Raw genomic sequence first — 9,153 nt, forward strand, 5'->3', positions numbered from 1 at the left:
AAGCGGTGGTTGGTAAATTCTTTGAACCCTTTCCAATCAGCTTTTCCATGGTTCAGAAAAATACGGTGGTCAGAGGTTATGAACACGGTTGGTCTGTTCACGGAGACGATGATCGGAATTTGATCTGAGCCAAGAGAAATGGCGGGTTGCCATGACACGTCATTTATCAAACACGGCTGGAGGGAAATCTTCTCTATATCCCCGAACAGCTTGACATGGTTGATGGTATCGAAAACTTTCGATAGGTCAAGAGACACCATAATCTTCGGTCGCATGGCCTGCTATGGTTTAGTCCTAGACCGATATGTGTGCATATGGAGTGTAATGCTATTGTGGTGCTGTCCAATTTCCAGAATCCACGCTGATTTGATCTGAGCCAAGATAAAAGACGGGTTGCCATGACACGTTATTTACAGACCATGTGCCACAATTGTGATGTCTGGCGAGCAATGGCAATCTCCTCTTATGCTCGTAGGAACGTTTTCATTCACTGTACAAAATGTGGAGCTATAAATTAGCTCGACCAGTGCTATACTCCTCTTGTCATTGCCGAGCACGGAATGAGCATTGAAGTCCCCTAGCACCAGACGGTTATTGCCCTCCAACAGGGAGCTAATGTCGGGCATATAACGTAAGGCACAACTTTTCGTCGGCAACTCTACCTCGGCAGTCCCACACTTTACTGCTTTCCCATACAAGTCCTCTTCATCCTCTTCTTGTACGGTCTTTTCGCAATACTTCGCATAACTTCACATAACTCCTACTCCAGTAGTCGTGGATGGGCTAAAACCTGAGCAGCCTCTGAAGTGCACCCTTTCTCTACATTCATTACATCGCCCCGTATCTAGTCGTTTGAATTTGTAACGTATTATTTTTTGTACAACGTAAATTTATTACACTTGACGGCCTCAACAAAACTCAACCGCTTCTAAACTTCTTTACACATGAAGCGCCAAATTGCAACTAACTAATTTATGTTGTAAACACTGTTGCAATGTCAGATACAACACAATGGACATATTCAGCAAACGAACTTTTACTAACGTTGTTGCATGCGGTGCCTCAACAAACAACACAATAACGATTCCAAGCCGCAACATTTTCTGGCACTGTTATTCCGCAGTGTAGTTCGCATAAAACTCATGTACCTGTCTCGTTGGCATTATGTTATTAAAAGATCTCCAATTTCTGTTAACTGTTTCTAACATCTGACTAACCAAATTTCAGCCAATTCAGTTGAATATTGAAGCCACAACCTTCGAAATACCAAAAATCGGGATGTACCGTTCTATGGGGGCTATATTAAGATGTGTTCCTGTACCGACAAATTTAAGGTGGGAACACCAAATACCAGCTATTTCCGTTGGATATTGAGACAAGAACTTTCAAAAAGCCGAAAATCGGAAGGTACCCTTTTATGGGGCCTATATGAACACCTGTACTGACAAATTTCTGGGGGAAGTTTTGTGGTCTCAAAGAAGACTGAAACAAATTTTCTGCCATTTTAAGTAATAATAAAAAAAACTTGAAAATATCGAAAATGTAGAAAAGTTTTGTAACCTCAAAGAAGATTATATACGAAATTTCACTCATTTCGATGAGATAATGAGGCCCCTTGAAAATACCGAAAATCGGGAAGTACCGTTCTATGGGGGCTATATCAAAACATGGACCTGTACTAGCAAATTTCTGTGGAAAAGTTTTACAGAACGAAGGGAGACTATGTGCCAAATTTCAGCCACCGCCTTTAAAATACCAAACATCGAGCGGTACGGTTCTATGGGGGCTAGATGAAGACGTGGACTTCTACCAACAAATTTCTGGTGGAAAGATTTATACTCCCAATGTAGACTAAATACCAAATTTTAGCCATTTCGGTGGGATATTGGAGTCACAACCTTAAAAATTCCGAAAGTCAGGAGGTGCCATTCTATGAGGGATATATGAAGACGTGGACTTATACCGATAAATATCTGGTGGAATGTTTTGTACCCCCAAACGAAGACTATATACCAAATTTCAACCATTTCCGATATTGAACCACAACCAAGACAAATTGGGATGTACCCATCTATGGGGCCTATATGAAAATGTTGGCCTATACCGCCAAACATTTCAGCTATTTCCGTTGAATATTGAGGCCACAACCTTCAAAATGCCGAAAAGTGGTCTATACTAATAATCTCTTCTGGGATGTTTTATACCACCATATTGGATATTGGAGCCACAACCTTAAAAATACCGAAAGTCAGGAGGTGCCACTCTATGAGGGATATATGAAGACGTGGACTTATACCGATAAATATCTGGTGGAATGTTTTGTAACCCCAAACGAAGACTATATTCCAAATTTCAGCCATTTCCGTGCGATATTGAAGCCACAAACTTTGAAATATCGCAAATTGGGATGTACCCATCTATGGGGCCTATATGAAAATGTTGGCCTATATCGTCAAATTTTAGCTATTTCCGTTGAATGTTGAAGCCACAACCATAAAAATGTCGAAAACGTGACATATAGTGATAATCTATGGGGTGTTTTATACCACCATTGAGGATTGAATACTGAATTCCATCTATTCCGGTTTAATAATGACGCTGACACCTTCAAAATAGCGAAAATCGGGAGGTACCGTTCTATGGGGCCTGCATGAAGACGTGGACTTATATCAACAAATTAAGGAGGGAAGTATATGCCCCGTCGAAGACCTAAATGCCAAATGTCAGCCATTTCCGTTGGAAATCGGGCGCTACCGTTCTACAGGAGCTATATCAAAACGTGGACCTGTACTGATAAATTTTTGTGAGAAAAAGTTTAATAGCCCCAAGGGAGGCAAAATACCAAATTTCAGCCATTTCGTTGTCATAATGAGGCTAATGCCTTCAAAATACCGAAAATCCGAAGGTACCGTTCTATGGGGGATATATGAAAACGTGGACCTAAACCGAAAATTTTCTGTTGGAGAGGACTTAATACACCAAAGAAGATATAGTACCATATTTCAGCCAATTCAGTGGGATATTGAAGCTACAACTTTCGAAATACCGAAAATCGGGAAGGTACCATTATGTGGTGGCTATATCAAAATGTAGACCAATATAGACCACTTTCAATACCAAACATCCTAGAAGTAATAGAAACTTCTGTACCAAATTATGAAGCTCTATCTCAAATATTGGGAGCTGTATCTTGACTTCAACAGACAGACAGACATATGGTTATATCGACTTAGAATTTTACCCTGATCAAGAATATACACACTTTATAGGGTCTCCGGCTATTTCGATGTTTTACAAATGGAATGACAAATATAATTATACTACTCCATATTATGGTGGAAGGTTTAAGAATTCGGTATAGGGGATTTTTTTCACATTTTCTATAGTGAACTCGAAAAATTCCATATTACAAAAGATCTGAAGCATGTACCCCGTGCAAACGAAAGCTAGACTCTAGTCCTAAGTGTCTTAACCATTAACGTCTGCTATGTCAGCTTTTGTAATTTAACAGTCATGTTAACCATAACAGAATGAATGCATATTGAGAAAAATCGAAATTGGGACTTGCGCATAGCCAAAAATTCCCACTGGATTCAGAGCCCTAAGTTTCTTCCTACATTTTCAATTGTGTTTTGTTTTTTCATTGCCAACATATTCTAACACAGCTGTCAGTAAATAAATTGTTTGCTATTCGCTTGTTTCCTTTTCTTGCTTTTTTACTGCTCCATGTTTCTGGTCCTTCTTTATCCTTTTAAGTCCTCTTGTGTGTTGTTTATTTTGTTTTTCGCTTATAAATGTTGTTGACTTTACTGCTACAAAGTGAAAGCGCGACACATTGTTTGGCATACCAACAAGTCGGAGAATTAGTGTGTCCTGCCGAGAATGTCATGTTTGTACATATGAATGTCTGTATGAATGCATACATACGAAGCAACGAACTGTAAATATTGCCCTAACACTCAGCCGGTGTTCATGCCAAAAGTTTACACATTTGTCCTACCTCAATTTGGCATGTATTGTGACAATAGTCACGAATTATGGTATCACAGAAAAAAATGGTACGAAATTTTATTTAAAGAGGAGGGTTGCCACTTTAATGAAAAAATACCAGGAACACAGTTTTAAAGAGTGGAACACATAATTATGGAAATGATTAGTTTTCGGAAACTAAATAATCGTTTAGAAAAATATTTTTATGGAGTGAGGACAGAGTCACACGGCCCTCTGATACACTGCAAAGCACAAATCACCACCCTCAAAATTTACAATCCACTTTCATAGGAAATTACCATAAAATGTGTTTGTTTATCTATTTCTTTGTAAACATTAAAATAAAAGCTCCCGCATAAAAAGTAATTGCTGAAAATTGTTTTTGTTCAGAAAGCTCATATGTTTTGCAAAAGCACAGGAAATGTTGCCACGCAATCCCACAAAGCATTTTTGAAAGAATAAGCGCGGGTAAGGTTGTGGAGGTTCGTTGATATTTTTCTAAATTTTATTATTGCTGTGTATAATGCTTTGTAAAGGCATCCGAATTATGTTAGCAAAACAAACTAAGCAACCGGCTTTTAGTGTCATGGTTAGAATTTTTTGCTTCTGCTGTTATTGTGTGACTTTGGTTTTTCGTATTTTTCCTCTACATTTTATTCTCTTGCTTGTCTGGCTTTTACGTTACGTTCCTAGCATCCAAACCTAATATGCACTCAGCCAATCATGATAAATAAGTTTCCGTTTCTTTGGCAACATTAGGAGTTTATGTTTGGTGGTTGTTGATTGTGTGTATGAGATATTGAATTGTCATTTATGTGGCCAACAAATTGAAATGTTGCTGGTAGAAGATGTCAAATGGCACTTAATGAGTTATCCCTAATTGGGCAGACCAAAAAACTCAATATCAATATACACTCCGGTTCTTCTGAATAGAACCAACCAATATTTGCCTACAAATACCGTTATATCTGACGATAGAAGAGGAATTTTAAATTATATTTGTGTGGACATGTAGAGTATATAGTAGCCGATATTTTCAATATCTAACATGTTTCACTTGTGCTTTATAACGGTACTTTTTACCCGCTTTATAAAAATGTGCCAAAATATTAGCATGTTTTAATGGTTCAACAGGATAGAACCACCCTATGAATTTACACAAATCCTTTGACAGATGTGGTAAATTTTTACAAAAGACTACCTATAATTATAAACAATCCTCTGGCAACACATAATATTAAATTACAGCATTATCGATTCGAAAATATTACAACAAATTGGGAAATACGTGGACCTACACCGACAAATTTCTGGTGAAAATTTGTATACCCCAAACGAAGAATAAATACCAAATTTCAGCCATTTCGGTGGTTTGCTGCGGACACAACCTTGAAAATACCGAAAATCTGGAGACACCGTTCTATGGGGGCTATTTGAAGGCCTGTGCCTATGCTGACAAGCTACTAAGAAAAGTTTAATACCCCCGACGAAGACTAAATACCAAATTTCAGCCATTTCTGAGGAATATTGAAGCCACAACCTTCAAAACAACGAAAATCAAGAGGTACGTTCTGTGGATGCTATATGAAGACATAGGCCTATACCGACAAAATTCATATGGAATGTTTAATACCCCAAGTGAAGACCAAATACCAAATTTCAGCCTTTTCGGTGGATTATTGTGGCCACAACCTTTAAAATACCGAAAATCGGGAGATACCGATTTATGGGGAATATATGAAGGCGTATACCTATACAGACAAATTTCTGGGGGAAAGTTTGTATGGTGGGCTTGAATGATATTTTTCCATTAAATATTTAAAATCAATTTTTATCAATGATTGTACTCTTCGATTTTCTTGAAATCTATCTATATATATAAAATTGAAATTTGTTTGTACGTTTGTTTGTTTGTTTGTTCGTTTGTTTGTGCCTTATAGACTGGAAAACCGCTGAACAGATCTTACTGAAATGTTTAGGGTACATTGCTACATGGCCTGGAATGAAAATAGGCTATATCATTTTTTGAAATTTCGCGTTGATCTGGAGATATACCATCAAAACCGGAGGTACCTCCAAAAAATTTAGATTTTGTGTGCAAATATCTTTAGAACTGTTACAGATACAATCTCCAAATTTTGTATGCGTGACGGAGTTTGATGTAGAAATAAATTTACCAAATTATATTTAAATCGGTTCTGATTTGGATATAGCTCCCACATACATATATTTTCGGCCGATTTCCTTATTTTATGTACCAAACATGCTATTTATGTCCAATTTCGATGAAATTTGGAATGTATGACGGAACTTGGTCTGGAAATAAACGTGCCAATTTATATCAAAATCGGTTCAGATTTGGATATAGCTCCCATACACTTATATTTTCGGCCGACTTCCTTATTTTATGCACCAAAAACGCTATATATGTCCAATTAAGCTGAAATTTTGAATTTCTCACGGAATTTGTTCTAGAAATAAATGTGCCAGATTATATTGAGATTGATTCAGATTTGGATATAGCTCCCATACACATATATTTTCGACCGTTTTCCTTATTTTATGCACCAAACACGCTATATGTGTCCAATTTCGCTGAAATTTGGAGGGTCTGACGGAATTTGTTCTAGAAATAATCGTGCTAAATTATATAGATATCGGTTCAGATTTGAATATAGCTGCCATATATATTTTCGCCGATTTCCTGTATTTTATGCACCAAGCACGCTATATACATATGTCCAATTTCGCTGAAATTTGAAATGTGTAACGGAATTTGGTCTAGACATGAATGTGCCGAATTTTATCGAAATCGGTTCAGATTTGGATATAGCTCCAATATATATTTTCTGCCGATTTTCCACATTTTATGCACCAAACACGCTGTATATGTTCAAGTTCGCTGAAATTTGGAGGGTCTGACGGAATTTGTTCCAGAAATAAATGTGCTAACTTATATAGAGATCGGTTCAGATTTGAATATAGCTCCCATATATATTTTCGGCCGATTTTCTGTAGTTTATGTACCAAGCACGTTATATATGTCCAATTTCCCTGAAATTTGGAATGTGTTACAGAACTTAGTCTAGAAATAAATGTGCCAAATTATATCGAAATCGGTTCAGATTTGGATATAGCTCCTGTATATATCTACGGCCGATTTCCTGTATTTTATGAACCAAACTCGCTATTTATGTCCAATTTCTGTGAAATTTGGAATGCGTAACGGGATTTGGTCTAGACATAAATGTGCCAAATCATATCGAAATCGGTTCAGATTTGGACATTGCTCCTATCTATATTTTAGTCCGATTTTCTGTATTTGATGCTCTAAATACGCTAAATGTGTTCAATGTCGCTGAAATTTGGGGTGTCTGACGGAATTTGTTCTAAATATAAATGTGCCAAACTCTATCGAGACCGGTTCAGATATGGACATATGTCCATTCGTTATACCGAAATCGGTTCAGATTAGAATATAGCTCCCATATATATTTTCGGCTGATTTTCCGTTTTTTATGCACAAAATGTGAATGTAAGACGGGATTTGGTCTAAAAATAAATATGACAAATTATATCGAGAGCGGTTCATCTATATATATAAAAGAGCTTAGTGATGACTGAGTGAGTGAGTGAGTGAGTGACATGTATATCATCGCCCAGACGAAACCGCTGAAGATAGAAAGCTGAAATTTTGACTGTGGGTTGGTGTTGGTGTGTAGGCGTGAGATAAGGCTGGGTTTTTGGAAATTCGAACTAGAAGGGTACGAAAAGTACTAAAAGGTACTAAATATGGTACCCTTTGTATTAGGCAAACGGGAAGAACTAGAATTCTGAAATTTGGAACGAGGGTAACTGATGGAGAGTTAGAAAGATGTACCAAAGGGTTTTTGGAAATTCGACCTGTAAGTGTACGAAAAGTACTAAATTTAGTACCAAGTGTATATTTTGAACGGGTTTAGCTAGAAACTTGGAATTTGTTATGGAAATGAAGGTTGGGAAGTGGTGTTTATAAAAGCAAATGGTTTGTGAAATACGTACTCATGTGTACGAAAAGTACTAAATGGTACTAAATTTAGTACAATTTGGATTTGGGTGAAAGGATAGAGCTGGAAATCTGAAATTTGGAATTAAGATTACTGACGGAGTATAGGTTTGGGGTACAGGGGTAGTTTTGGAAATACGTACTTATGTGTACGAAAAGTACTAAATGGTACTAAATTTAGTACAACGTGTATTAGATAAACGGAAAGAGCTACAATTCTGAAATTTGGAACGAGGGTAACTGATGGAGAGTTAGAAAGATGTACCAAAGGGTTTTTGGAAATTCGACCTAACAGTGTACGAAAAGTACTAAATTTAGTACCAAGTGTATATTTTGAACGGTTTTAGCTAGAAACTTGGAATTTGTTATGGATATGAAGGTTGGGAAGTGGTGTTTATAAAAGCAAATGGTTTGTGAAATACGTACTCATGTGTACGAAAAGTACTAAATCGTACTAAATTTAGTACAATTTGAATTTGGTGAAAGGATAGAGCTGGAAATCTGAAATTTAGAATTAAGATTACTGCCGGAGTATAGGATTGAGATATGGGGTAGTTTTGGAAATTCGTACTTATGTGTACGAAAAGTACGAAGTGGTACTAAATTTAGTACAACATGGATTTGGGTGAACGGATAGAGCTGGAAACTTGAAATTTGGAATTAAGATAACTGTTGAAGTGTACGATCGATATATGGGGTAGTTTTAGTACTTATGTTTACGAAAAGTACTAAATGGTACTGTATTTGATACAATTTGGATTTGGGTGAACGGATAGAGCTAGAAACCTGCAATTTGGTATTAAGATTACTGACGGAGTATAGGATTGCGATATGCTTTGGGGGTAGTTTTCGAAATTCGTATTGATGTGTACAACAAGTTCTAAATGGTACTAAATTTTGTACAACGTAGATTTAAGTGAACGGACAGAGCTGGAAACCTGAAATTTGGGATTAAGATTACTATTGAAATGTAAGATTGAGATATATGTGTAGTTTTGGAAATTTGTACTTATGTATACGAAAAGTACTAAATGGAACTAAATTTGGTATAATTTGGAAGTGATTGAACTGATAAGCCTGGAAACCTGAAATTTGGAGTTAAGGTTACTGTTGGAGAG

This window comes from Musca autumnalis, unplaced genomic scaffold, assembly GCF_047663935.1.
Source record: "Musca autumnalis isolate F117 unplaced genomic scaffold, ASM4766393v1 scaffold_3, whole genome shotgun sequence".
In the NCBI taxonomy this organism is placed as follows: Eukaryota; Metazoa; Arthropoda; class Insecta; order Diptera; family Muscidae; genus Musca; species Musca autumnalis.